This window comes from Chelonoidis abingdonii, chromosome 4 (genome assembly GCF_003597395.2).
Source record: "Chelonoidis abingdonii isolate Lonesome George chromosome 4, CheloAbing_2.0, whole genome shotgun sequence".
Lineage (NCBI taxonomy): Eukaryota > Metazoa > Chordata > Testudines > Testudinidae > Chelonoidis > Chelonoidis abingdonii.
This window is the reverse complement of record NC_133772.1, coordinates 122,612,857-122,627,207: the sequence shown is the minus strand read 5'-3', so window position 1 is coordinate 122,627,207 and position 14,351 is coordinate 122,612,857. Positions and strand designations below refer to the sequence as shown.

Sequence of the window (14,351 nt, the reverse complement as noted above, 5' to 3'; positions counted from 1 at the left end):
AAGGTAGTGGATATGATTATTGTTTTAATTGATTAATGTAGTATGGGTTTGTAGTTGATATAATGTGATGTTAATTTTGATATGTAAGTTGTATTGTTTAATTTGAATTTTTTAAATCTATGTATGAATAATTAAGTTGAGTGAGTTGAAGGATAAAAAAAAAAAAAAGAAAGAAAATATAAGATGAGTATTGTTATGGATGTTGGAATGATTGATGAGATAGGAGCATTATATAGTAATGATTTGTATGAGATAGGGGGGATGAGGGTGGTGTTAAGAATAGCTGAGATTGTAAGAGGTTGTATAACATGAGAGTGTATGGAGTGTTGTGGAAAGTATTGGAGTGTTGTGTATGAGTGGGAGGTAATGAATAGATGTTTAGTTTGTGGGTTTGTGTATATATGTTAGTTTAAAGAAAGGATTTGTGTTGGAGAGAAATGTGCTGATTTTAGGGGATTTTTAAAGTAATAAAGGAATATTGACTTAGGGGTATAGGAGGGTAGTTCTGGTTTGTTTGGTAAGAATTGGTGCGTAGAATTGGAGAGATAGTTGTTTTGGGTTTATGGGGTAGTTGTTATCTTAATTGAATGTGGTTGTGTTAACTGTATTTTTTGGATTTTGATTATTGGTGGTTGAATAGTTTTAGGATAGTTAGCTTTTGGGGTGATTTTTAGTGGGTGCAATTGCTGGGTTTATATAAGAATGGTTTCTTGTTGAGGTCTGTGTGTATTTTTGTAATTGTAGCTCTGGAGATTGATGTGGATGATGAAAGAGATTAATGTTTAGATGATGTGGTATGTTTTATTGTATGGGAAGTGGTGGAGGTGATATGAGTAGATGGTATAAATTGGAGTTATTGTTATTATGAATTTTAAAAAAAAATATTGTGGGTTTGTGATCTGAGGCTTTGTATGTATATGAATTGTATGTTTGTTGTTTTTTAGTTAATATGGGATGATGTATGGTTTGTAGTGAAGTTAGTGAATTTTAATTTGTGAGTTTAATATTAAGAGAGTTTTGTATGTTAAGGTAATGTGCATGAAATGATAGTTGGTTTTTGGATGTAGTGATATTATGATGGAAGGGTTTAGGGATTTGGATTTATGGTATTTGTTAGAGATGTGGTGGTTTAATGAAGAGGATTGGTCATTATTATTGTGATGTTGTATTGATATGTAAGGGGTTTGTATGTATTGGAAGATGTTTTAGTTATAGGAGGATTAAGTTGTCAGAAAAAGATTTTGTATGTTGTTTGATGTAATTTTGATTTAGTGAAATGGAGTATGTTGTTAGAGTCATGGGGTGAAGGATTGATAAATAGGGGGAGAGAGATATGTGGGGGGGGAGGTGTTGGTATATGAGTTGGTATTGGGGAATGGAGAAGGGGTAGTAGGTAGAGAAGGTGGGGTGGCAGGGGGGGATTGATGTGGGAAGGTGGAGGGGCTGTGGGGTTGTGGAGGGTGGGTGTGGTTCGGAGGATCGGGAGTTGTTGGGCGATGAGAAGTGGGAAAGGACTTTAGGAAATGGGGAGTAATGGTGTTGGGTGGAAATCTGGTGATGAGAAGAGGATTTTTGTAGGAGTATTGAAGTGATATTATGAATGGGATAAAAGCTTGGTTGATTCGAAGGATTTTGAGGTGAGAGATTTTGTAGAAAGAGGTTAGCTGATGTTGTAGTTTGAAGTGTTATGATTTTATTTATCTGTATTTTGATTAATATTGTATATTCTGATTAATGTATTTTGTTGTTTTTGTATTTTCAGTGTGTGGAATATGGAATGTTGAGATGTAATATATGTGGTGTGGTAGTGTTTTTGGTGGTAGTGGTGGTTTTTGTGAGAGTTAGTGGAGAAGGGTGGTGTACAGGGAATGTTAAGTTGGGGACTGAGGTATTTTAATGAAGAGGAGGTAGATTAGAGGAGAGTGAGTAATGGTAAGTGGTAGATGGGGTGAATGGATTTTTTTGTGGAGGATGGTAAAGGTGGTTTTTGGGATTGAGAATTTAGATCATATAAATGTGTTTGGAATGTTTTTGTAAAGATGAAATTGGATGTTTGGTGTTATTAACTTGGAGAGGATTAAAAAGAAAAAAAAAAAAATAGATGAAAGTATATAAAATTTGATGTTATCTTTAATTGATATTAATTAATGAATTATTGAGTTATAAAATTGTATTTTAATATTATTTGTTAGTGTTAATTGTAATTTATATATTTATGGATAATATTTTTATTGATTTGGTAATAATTGGAATATTGATTATGAAGTGTGCGTATATGATAATTGATTTGGTTTTGGAGGCTGTTTTTGGAAGTAGTTGCATTATGTTTATGGAAATGTTTTTGTTTATTGTATGTTTTTGGGTAGGAATTAATTTATTTTTATTGTATAAATAATGTTTAAATTGGGTTATTGATAAGGGTTAGATTTGATTTTGTGTTTGTTTTTTAGAAATTGATTAAGTTAGGATTATTTTAAGTTGGAGGTTGGATTGTAATTTGAATTGGGTGTAAGTATGGTGATGATTTGATGATGTTTTTTAATTTGTAATGAGGGTGTTATATGTGTTAGAGGGGGAAGTTTAGTTGCTGAATAGGTTTGGGTGGTGTTTTTGTTGGGTATGTAGGTTTTTTAGGTTTGTTGATGGGATTTAAGGAGTGAAGTGAATTGAAATGTGTGGGTTATGAATCTAGCTTTTGGAGAAAGATAGTTGTATTTATTATTGTGGTAGATTGTTTGATTGATAGTATGAGGTAATGTTTCGTTTTAGATTTATTCAGAATTATTGTGAGTAATGCGGGGAAGTAATAGAGATTGGTGAAAGTTATCGGTATCTTATGAGTGGAATGAGAGTGTTCAGGGAGTGATAAGGTAATGATCAGTTGTTTTTGCGTATTTATGAGAAGAGGAGGGATTTTTTTATCTGTAATATAATGGATTTGTTTAGGAATTAATTTTTTTTTAATGTTATATGAGTACAATTTAGGAAAGGGTAGGTTGAGTGGTGTGTGAGAAGAAGATTGTTTTATTGTTTAATGCTGCATTATTTATTTGGTGGTATTTTATATTATGGGACATATATTTTGTTATATTTTAAAAAGTTTTAATATGTTATTGTATATTAGTTTTTTTTAGTGAGTTTATATGGATTAATAATGATTTTAGTTGTTTTATGAATTTTTTAATGTGGTATTTTTTTGTGAGGAGAATCTGTAGCAGTTTAGTGTGGGGTATGGTTATTAGGGATAAATTATTTTTTATGTGATTGTATTTGGATGGTGTTTGGGAAAATTAGGTGGTGTGGTGTGTATGCGAAATAGATTAAGTAAAAAGAGTTGATTTTAGTTTGAATTGAATGGGAGTGTTGATTTTTTGTTATTTGTATTGTATATTTTAAAGGAGGAGGAGAAGAGAGAGATATATAAAATAGGAGATAAATTATGTATATTTATAATAGTGTTGTGTTTTTTGGGGATATTTGGCTATTTTGTGAGATAGATGGTAGTTTTTGTTACATTGATAATATTGAGGCATGAATATGGGATTTTTGATTATATAATATGTAGAATGAATCTGGTAGGATTGTATATGTAGATTCAGATTTGAAGTTAGAAAGGAATAATGATTGGGGTTTGGGAATGGGTTATATGAGGAGGATTTAGTTGGAAAAGAGAGATGTGGGATATCGGTTTAATATGAGTGGTGTGGGAAGTGATAAGGAAAAGTTATTTAATTTATATATAAGATAGGGGAAATGAATTAATGGAGGGTTTAAAAATAGGTTTTTTTAGGTAAGTGGGATTTGTGAGGGTTGTAGGTAGATATAAGTTTAAGAGAGTGATTATTTAGAGTTCATAATTATGGTTTAGAGAGTAGATGGTGTTATGTTTTAGAGGTGGAGATGATGGGGGAGATTGATATTATTAGGTTTTGAAATGGTTGGGATGTGTGAAGGATATGGGGGGAGAGATTTGGTTGAAGTTGGTTTATGTTTTTGTGTTATATAAATTTGAATATTGCAATATTGAGAATTTTGATATATATGAAGAGATCTTAGAGGTTGAAGATGAAGGTGAGTGTGGGGGTGGTTAAGAGTGGGGGGTGTGGAGGGGGAGGAGGGGGTGGGGAAAGGTTTGTATTTGTTATGTTTTGAAAGATCAGTGACTTAAAATTGAGGGGGAAAAATGTTTATAAAGAAGAGATGATGTAGTTAGGAATGAGATTTGTACTAAGGCTTAGTATAGTATGAAGCTATTAAAGATATTGAGAATATTTCATAACGAGCTAGTAATAGCTGGAAGTTATGAATTTATGTAAAGTATGAGTTAATGTTATTAGTAATGAGTTGTATTGAATGAATTTTGTAAGAATATAAGTAATTGAAGTTTTGATGAACTATTTAAGGAGTTTTGGTATTTCTAATGACGATAAGACTTTTGTAAGGATTTTTTGGTTGGTAATAATGATGATGATTGAAAGATTTAGGAGTTATTAAGTGTTTTTAAGAAGATCAGAAAAGAATTAGGTATCTAGATATGTAGAAACTGTATTTTTATTTAATTTTTTATTTTTTTTTAAGTTAATATATAGAGATGGTTTTTTATAAGTGGTTTAGTGAGAATGAGATTTGGAGTGAAGATTGGGGAAATATTTTTAAATTTTTTTAGTAATTTTTGAGGATTGTGAGATTTTAAATATGAATTTAAGATTTTAGGTAATTTTGTATGTGGTTTTGGGGTGATGTGGTTATGGTTAGGGGTTTTTTTTTTTGTTTTTTTTTTGGTTTTTTTAAGTATGTGGGTTAATAGTGTTTATGAGTGATAGTGATTTTATGTTTTAGAGAATGGTGTTTAATTGGGATTTGTTGTGTGGTAGATGGTTTCGGTGTAATGGAGACTTTTTAATTTGTAAGATGAGAAATTTGTTGTGCTTATGTGGGTGTAGTTGTTAAGTGTTATTTAGATATTTGGGAAGTAGTTTTGTTTTAGTTTAATGTGTTAGAGTTTGGAGATTGATGTAGAAGTGATAAGAATAGAGATATGGGAAATGTAAAGATATATTTTAGGATAGTTTTTTGTAGAGGAGTATTTTTAAGTGAAAAGAGTTTATTGAAGAGTAGAGAAGTGGTTATGGATTATGGAATAAAAGGTGTTATAAGATAATATAAATTTAGATAATAGTTTGTTATATAATAAGTTTTGATAGTTTTAGATTAAGGTTGTTTGATTATTTTATGATGTAGTGAATGGTAATAATTTAGGTAGGATAGGGGGTGTTTATTGGTAGGGGAGTGGGTTTTGAAAGAGGATGTAGGTTTAGGGTTTTGAGGAGGGTAGTGGTGAGCTTTGGGTAGAGTGTGGGAGGTTGAAGAGGAGGGTGAGGGCGAGGGGTGATTGATAGGGAGAGGTGGGTGAAAAGAGGTTGGATGTGGAGTGGGTGTATATTTTTTATAAAGTATAGATGTGAAAGGGTATTTTGTGTTATTTATATTATTTGATTGTATTATGAGTTCTGTGTGATTTAATGTTCTTTAATGAGAAGGTGAAAATATTTTGTTGAAGAAAATTGTTTTATCTTTGATAGATTTAGAATTTTCATATTATATTTAAAGATTTATATTTATGTATTATGAATGTGATGGGGTTATTAGACTTGATAAGTTTAGTGCAGATGTAAAGGATGGAATTGTATTGCTTGGATGAAGGGTTATGGGATGATAGGAAAGCAATTATTTTTGGATAATTTTTAGAATGAGTTGCTGTAGATATTTAAAAAATATTGATTATGTGTTTTATGTTCTAGTAGAAGTCGATTATGAGTTTATGTTTAAGAAAGCAAAATAATGAGAGTGATATAGATGGGGAAGTGATAGGAAGGAAGGAATGATTTTTTTTTTAAATTGGAGAGGGTTTTAGATTAATGTTTTTTCAGTATTGTAGTGAATGCTGTAGTAGTGGATGGTTTGTGAGTGGATATTGAAAGTTGCGTAGTAGGTTTTTTAGTAGAAGAGGCTATGATGATAGGAAGTTGGAAAGAGTGACAGAGCGGAGGGAGAAGATTGGATGTAGATTAGGTGTGGAAAGCAGAATGGTGGAGCAGTGGGAGGAGAGAGGGAAAGTGAATAGAGGAGATTTGGTGAGAGAGGAGAAGAGGTAAGTGAAGAGAAAGTAATAGGGTGAGAAAAATGTGAATGAAGGGAATTGGAGGGTAAGGGGGATGTTTCTGGATGGGTTAAGGTGGATGATTGTTGTTGCGTAAGGAGTAGCTTAAATTATGGTGTAGGAGTAAATTATTTTTTATGGTATATGTTAAAGTTGAGAATATGCATTTTATTTTGAAAGAAGTATTTTTACTTTAAGTAGGAGTGGGCAGTGATTATTGGATACAAGGTAGATTAGGATTGTTCTTTAGGTAAGTGAGGAAAGAGAGTGAGGGTGTGGGAGAATTAAGTAAAATGATGTGTTGTTAAATTTTTCATTTAGTAGTTGTGGGAAGCAGATTGTAATTATTTAGGTAAAAGTATTACTTAGTTGTTTAGTCAGTATTAAGATGTGGAATGATTATAGTGTGTTTTGTTTGGTTTTTTTTTTTTTTTTTTTTTTTTTTTTTGAATGGTTTAATTTCATTAGATTGGTGGAAATATGGAGAAAAATTTTTTTTTTGGGGGGTGTATAGACTGTGGAGGGGGGTAGCATAGAGGGGCTGGAAGGTAGAGAGAGGAATGTATAGAGTTATTATTTTGTTGATTAAAGTTTTAGCTGGTTTAATATGTTATAGTAATATTTCAGATTAGCTGATTGGAACTTTAGCTTAATGTCTGTTTATTGTTTAGGATATGTGGAAGAAGTTTGAAGTTGTGAGCATGGGTTTTGATGTAAATTTAATTGCATTGTTGCGAGGTGAGGTTTGTTATGTAATTGGGGTTATGTAGGGAAATGTTAATAAACGGTGTGAATAGGGGAGAGTGAAGTCTTGTGAAAGAGTTAAGTAGAGGAATTGTAGATTGAAAGTAGTGAATAGGATTGTTATGTATGTAGTGATTTTATTATGTTGTGTGTGGTTAGTAAAGGTTTTTGGTAGAGATAATTTCATATTTATTACAAAATTTATAGTTGGATTCTGGTTAAAGATTATGTATTAATGATTATGTTAAAGTTGGGTTTAGAAGATGAGGTAATTGGTAATAAATTGAGTTATAATTGATAAAAGGAATGTGTAGTATTGTTATAAAAGTAAAGGGAATTGGTTAGTTGTGTATTCATTTTATATGTAATTTTTGCTATTTTTTAGATTTAAAGTTTTGTTATTTGTAGATCATATTTTTTTCTAAGAGATTTATTTTTTAAGTTGTTTAAAGTAAAGTGAGTTGTTATTGAATTGTTTATTGGGTGAGAGGGTAGAAGGAAGTTTTTAAGTGTATGATATGAATAAGTTTTTTTATTGGAGTTGTAGAGGGTTGTTTGGGAAGGAAAAAAGGGGTGAGAATTTTAGATTTGCATATACGGATGGAGTTGTGGGGGAGGGGAGAAAGGGGAAGGGGTGGACAGTTGTATGGGGAGAGGGTAGATAGTATGTGATGTCAGTGGAATTTGATTAATTTATGGTGAGGGACATGGAGTACGATTAGAGTGAAAGGTAAAGGGTTGTATCTAGTAATATAGAAGGTGGATTTTAGTATTTGTGAGTTATTAAGTGGTAAAATAAAAGTTGTATCATTATTATTGGGAATTTTCATATTAATAGTTTATGTTTAGAAGTTTTTGGATAATTAGTTTTATGATATTGTTATAGTATAGTATTTTGTAAGGTAAATATGAATATTTAATTTGGTTGACTGTGAATTAGTAGAATTAAGAAAAAGGAAATATTTAGTATTTGTTTAGTGTATTTAATTTTATTAATTAAGTTTGAATGTTTAAAATTATAGTTTGTAATATTTCTGGGTATGGGATGCTGGAAATTTAGATGATGAGATTACAAAGAGATTTATTTGAAAGGTAAAGATTGTTAGGGAGAAATTTTTTTAGAGTTATTAAGGCATCAGTTTTAATATCGGTATAAAATGAGAGTATGAGTAGATATTTATTATTGATGTTAATGAGAATAGTGTGTAGAGTAAGTGTGGATTTGTAAGTAATTTTGTGATTTTTAAAAAAATGTTTTGTATTGATTTTAGGGAGGAGTTGGAGATGTGTAGTTATTTGAATGACGAGGTTATGGTGATTGTATAATTTTGTGATTAAGAGAAGAAAAAGGAAATATGTGTTGTTTTAAAAGTGTCAATGGCAGAAATAATATTTTATAATTTAAAAATTTGGATGATTTATTTAAAAGTAAAAATTTATTATGGAAGTAGATTATAATAAAGATATCATTGGAATTGTTTGAAGCTTGTTGGTTGAAAAATATGATTTGTGTATTGTATTAACTAAGATAGTGAAATTATGGTAAGGTGAAAATGTTAGAATAAAAATATGAGAGAAGTTATTTAGGTTAATTTTTGAATATAAAAATTAGAAGAAATTTGAATAGGATTTTGGTAGATTGTATTTGATTTTAATGAAGAAAAAGTTTTTAGAGATGTTATGTTTTCATAAAAAAGGAATGTTGGTTGAATGATTGTTAAATTGAATAGAAAAGAAAAGAGATTTTTGGGGTTTATGAATAAATAGGAGAGTTTGTGGTATAGAGTTGAGATAGTGGTAAAAGAGTTAGGTTTATAGTGGTATGAAGTAAACAGAGTAAAAGTGGAGATGATGATTTTATTTGTTTTTATCAAAGTTGATAAATAATGTTATAGTTGTGTATTTAATTTTTAAATGTTTTTTAGATATTTGATTATGGGTAATTTGTTGTTAAATTTTTGGGTTTAAGATGGTAATGAGCAGATGGGATTTTTTTAAGAATGTAAGAAGCAGTTTGTGGGTTCCTGACATTTATTGAATAAGTAGACTTTTGTTGAGATCAATGTTGGTAGAAATAGTTATGTTAAGAAGCTTATGATAATTTTTTAGTTAAAATTATGAATATTTTGGGTTGATCAAGGTGGGGTTTGAATGATTGGTGGGGTGTGGAATCATGGAATTTTTAGGAGGAAACAGGAGTAGGGAGTATGATGGGTTATAATTGGTTGCAGTTTTGTGGGGAAGTGGTGATGTTTAAGGGGAGTGTGTTTGATGGGGGTGAGAAGTAAAAAGGATGGAGCTAGTTTGAGATGGGAGGTGGAATCAGGTTTGGTTTCTGGGGTTGTGTATTGTTTTGTTGTGAGATGGTCGGGAATGAAGTTTGAGAAAATTAGAGGATGATGATGCTAGTTTGAGGTTTAAGTGAAAGGGTGATAAGATTCATGATGGGTTAGGATGATTGCAATGAAGTTTTGGAATAATGAATAGAATAGGGTTGAAGAGATCGGAGTTTAGTAATTAGAGGAAAATAGATTAGGGTTGAGAGGTAAATTAAGTGGAGTTAAAATTGTAAGTATAATTGTGTTAAAATTAGTGAAATAGGTTTTAATATAGAAGTAGATCAACTGAATGATATTTTTGGTTTGTATTGATGAGAAGCAGAGCTATTTTTTGATAGTAATAGTGAGGGTATTTATTTTTTTGTAGAAAATAGAGTTTAGCTGTATAGTATGTGAGTGATTTTATGTAGGATTTAAGTGTTATTTGTGTGGGGGGAAATGATAAGTGTAGTGAAAGAGTGGAATATATTGTTGCTGAATGCTCATATGGTGATTAGTTTTTTGAGAAGGAAGGTATTTATTTATTTTTGTATGGGAGATTTTGTTGGTGAGAGCGTGCATTTAAATAGATAGGTGAGAGTAAGTTGATTTGGTTGATATAGTGAGAGAAAGACTTTGGCTTAGTTTAAAAAGAAGAGAATATTAGAAGTGTTAGTAGTGATGGAAGTAAAGTGGATAGTTGTAAGAGTGATATTTTTGTAGAAGGGAAAAGGAGTTTTTTGTATTTGGAATAAGTAGGAGGATTTATACTTAAGAGATAAAATAAATTGAATTTTGATGTATAGCAAGTATCATTGTTGGTAATAGAGAGTGTTAATGGAAGTTAAGGTCATTGTTTTTTTATGATCGGGTGTTCAGTAGGGAAGGGCTGAGCTTGTTAATAAAAGGTGAGGTGTTTTGTTTAGTTTTGGTGGTGTTTTGTTTTTGGTTTGATGAGAATGTAAGTTTTAATGAGTAATTTTAAGTTGCTGTTTAGAGTGTTGATTAAGTTTGAAATAAAATTAAATGGGGAGATGGTCTGGACAGTTGGATTGTTGTTTTTTTTATAGAATGTTAGAATAGGAGATGATATCGTTTTCAGTGGAAGGATGTTAGGTTAATTAATGTGGTTTTAGAAAGAGGTGTTTCATGATTGTTTATGTGTGAATATGAGAAGTGAATGGGTTTAATATATTGAGTAGGTGGATAGATTGATTAAATGAAAGTTGCGGATATTATATCTTGTATTTTTTTTATAGTTAGGTTGATATTGAAGTATTTTATGATTTTTTTTTTTTGATAGGAGAATGGTTGAGGTTAATAGGATAATAAATTAAGGTGTGAGAAGGTGTGTGGAATTAAGTGGGAGTTATTGTTAATATATTTATTAAATTGTTTGGGGGTATGTGTTGAGGTTTTAATAGAGTGGGTGTGAAATGGGATTAAGTTAGGTGTAGATCATTGAAATATGGGGTTGATGATTTAGTTGGTAGATTTATTATGTATATTGAAGATATGTGTTAGATTAGGCTTGAGAATATTAGTTTATTTTATTATTGTAAGTTGTATATTATTTTTTTAAATGTGGGTGAGTTAAGTTGTATTAAAAAGTGGTTGGTAGCAAGGAGAGTATGATCAGTTATGTGTGTTTTAAAGTGGGAAGTGTGTAGTAATTGTAGATAAAGGTTTTAGATTGTTTATTAATAAAGTATGATTGACATATTGGGTGGTTTTTTTATTATTAAGGTAGAAAGTAAGGGTTGGTTGTTGGTTGTATATTTGGAGTTTAGTATGATTTAAATTTAATTTTGGGTTAGTTAAATTGGGTGAATTTTATGAATTTTGGTTTTCAAGGAGAAAATTAGGAGTTTGGTATTTGATTAAGTGGTGATTAAATTTTTGAGAGGGTTTGGTTATTTATTTGGGTTTAAAAAGGGTTGGTTTTATTTAATATAATGGTTTGCAATTTTTAAATAGGTTGTTATAGTATTGAAATATTTGAAAGAAAAAGAAGTTTTTATGATCTTAAAATGTTGGTGTAAGTTTAAAATAAATAATATCGTGAATATGTTTGATCAAATAAGAAATGGTGAAGATTGATAGGATTAAATGAAAATATTATTATTAGGTTTGATTTAGTGAGAGTATTTGGTAATTTGTGTGTTATTCTTATGAGTAAATGTCAGGGTAGGAGAGGTAAGTATTTTATTGATACTAGTTCTGATCTGATAGTGGAAGGGATAAATGGAATTTTAAAGATTAGATTGTGTTTGATTTTGTTTAAGGTTTTGGTTTAATGTGGTGAGATTTTAAAACATTTATAGCAGAAAGGAGCTGTTGGAAATAGTAAGATTAATAAAGGATTAAAAGTGGGATAAATACAGTAAAGAAGGCATAGTGTTGAAATATTAATTTTAATATAATATGATTATAAGATGGGTTATTATAGGAAGATAGATAGTAATAAAATAGAAAATGTTAATGAATTATAAGGAATATATTCAGGGGTTAGATTTGGTTAGGCATGAGGAAGGGGTGGGATGAGATGGTTTGTTTTAATGTGCAGGCAGAGGTAAAGAAGAAAACGTCTGGGAAGTTTATTGATGGGAGGTGCAAGATAGTGAGGAATTTTTTTTGTAGGGGGAGAAGTAGGGGTAGGGGAATAAGTGAATACAGTGAATAGATATATTTTTACTTTTGGGGGAGAATGGGCGGCGAGAGTAGTGATGAGCGGTTTGCTGGGGGAAAGTGTTTGCTTTGAGAAGGGGATGGGAGTGGGAGAGCGAGTGTAGAAAGGAGGATTGGAGTTTTTTTGTTGTGTGTTGCTTCTGTTGGGGGAGTGGGGGGCTGGTGTCAATTTGTATTAGTTTAAGTTGATTGATGGTGTAATTTTTTAATAAAAAATTGGTTATGATGAGTTAATGTAATTTTTGTTATAAAATAAATTAAGAATATGTATGGAAATGTATGAAATTGAGTATTGAGTATAATGGAAGCTAGAGAAGATGTTTTTAGGAATTGTTAGGAATGTTTTTGTGAATTTTTTTTATAAGGAGGTATTTGATATTGAAGTATTAAGTATTAGCTATAGTGTCATTATCTTTGATGTGATGCAGGATGTTATGTTTGTTTTTTTTTTATTTATTTTTAGTTTTTAGTCTTATTAATCAGTTGTTGTTTTTTAAGTTTATTTTGTATTATATGTTTTGTTAGAGACGTAAGATTTTTATTGGGGGGTTTTGTTTTTGATGAAAGGTTTGAAATGGTTTAATAGAATGAAGAGACTGAGTAGAGGAGATAAGAGTATTGGAGTGACTGGCAGGTGAATGAGCAGATTAGATGGAAAATGGAGAAGGAGATTAAAAAGTATTATAAGAACATTTAATTTGTTGAAGATGCATGGTTAAATGTTTTGATTATTGTGATAAAAAAAAATGAAAATTATCATATTATTTAGAATGTGTTTTATTGAGGTAGTATTATGATTCAGAGGAATGTGTTTAGGATGATTCTGAAAGTGATTAAATTATAAGATATAAGTAGATTTTATGAAATGAGTGGAATAAGGATAGAATAAGAGTGAAAATGTTGGAGGAGGGCTAGAACAAGAGGTATTTATTTTTAAGACTCTGATTGTAAATAAATATGGAATTGTGTTATGTAATAGTAAGAACTTCATGATAATAGTAAATTTGAAAATGTTTTGATTCAAATAAAAGAAAAGTTTTTGGATTAAGTGCAAAGAATATTTGTTTTGAAAGAAAAAATGTGATCTATTTTTGCATATTTGATGATATTAAAGGCACAGATTTTATACGGGAGAAAAAAGTTAAAAAGTGATTTTAAAGTGTAATGATTGGGCAAGTATAAAAGAAGTATATTTTTAACAGCAGGAGTGTCAGAGAGTTTATTTTCTTGTATATGTGAATGTAAAGAGGATTTTAGTGTTAAAAGAGTAAGCAAAGAAAAAATAAAAATTATTATGGTAATAGAGCCCCGCCTGGGGGACCTTGGGGGCCGTCCCCCCGGGTGTTCACGGGGCCCCTTACATGGGCCCGGGCCCCATGCTCTCCCTGCTCCCTTGCAGTTCTGTTGCAGCCTTCACCACGACCAGCTCCACCACACCAGCTGTGCTGCTCCTCCAGTTACCCCTGCAAACTGCTTCACTCTGCTCACTGTTCCATGGGCTGCTCTAACTGCTCTGCCAGCCGCTTAATGATAGGTCTTCAGACTCCCCCACTAGTTAACACAGCACTCAGTTCAGCTCTTTGTAGGGGAGCCCTGGTGCTGGTGCACCATTGGTCCAACATGAATTCAGCTCAGCAGTCTCTAGATAGACTCCTAATAGAATCAAAATTAGCTCTAATCTTTAACAGTAGAGAGAGGAGGATGTGCAATGGGTGTTCCAGGCCATCAACAGGGGCCCATACCATAGGTATACACACCAGTCCACAACCTCTCTCTCAATTCATAGGGTTTTAGAACCCCTGTCCCATGTTTAGCAAGTACCACCCAAATGAGGTTGAGTCATTTCTGTCACAAAGCAGTCCCACAGCTCCCCATTCACACAATCAGGGTGGCAAACTTTTTTTTCCTCCTGCCCCAATAACAAAGAAATTGGGGATCCCAGAGCTGTTAAAATCACCATCCCAAGCTGCTGTGGGTTTATGCTAAGTGTGAGGTGGATGCCAATGCAAATCTTTCCACACCTTTTGAAATTTTTGAGATTCTTTCCACACTCCCTACAATTCACCACCAGATGTCAGGGTAGCGCTCAACCTGACTCTGCTTACACGTGCAATGTGCATTTGCTACCACAGCGGTTGGATCATTAGCTTCCCCAGCCTGAGCTGGGCACAAATGGGGAGCCGGACATGAATGCTGATCCATGCCTCCCATATGTGCCACTTAAGGGCTGGTCTACACTACAGGGGAAAATCGATCTTAGGTACGCAACTTCAGCTACGTGAATAACGTAGCTGAAGTCGAAGTATCTAAGATCGAATTACTCACCGTCCTCATGGCACGGGATCGACGTCCGCAGCTCCCCCCGTTGATTCCGCAACTCCGCTCAGCTTGGTGGAGTTTCAGAATCGATATAAGCGTGTTCGGGGATCGATATATCGCGT

At 31.9% G+C, this 14,351-nt stretch overlaps 1 long non-coding RNA gene across 1 annotated transcript in view; it reads right to left on the bottom strand.

Moving 5' to 3' along the window:
- Positions 1–14,351, bottom strand: part of LOC142046668 (uncharacterized) — a 42,124-nt gene that overhangs the window by 26,903 nt on the left and 870 nt on the right. The window lies entirely within an intron of this gene.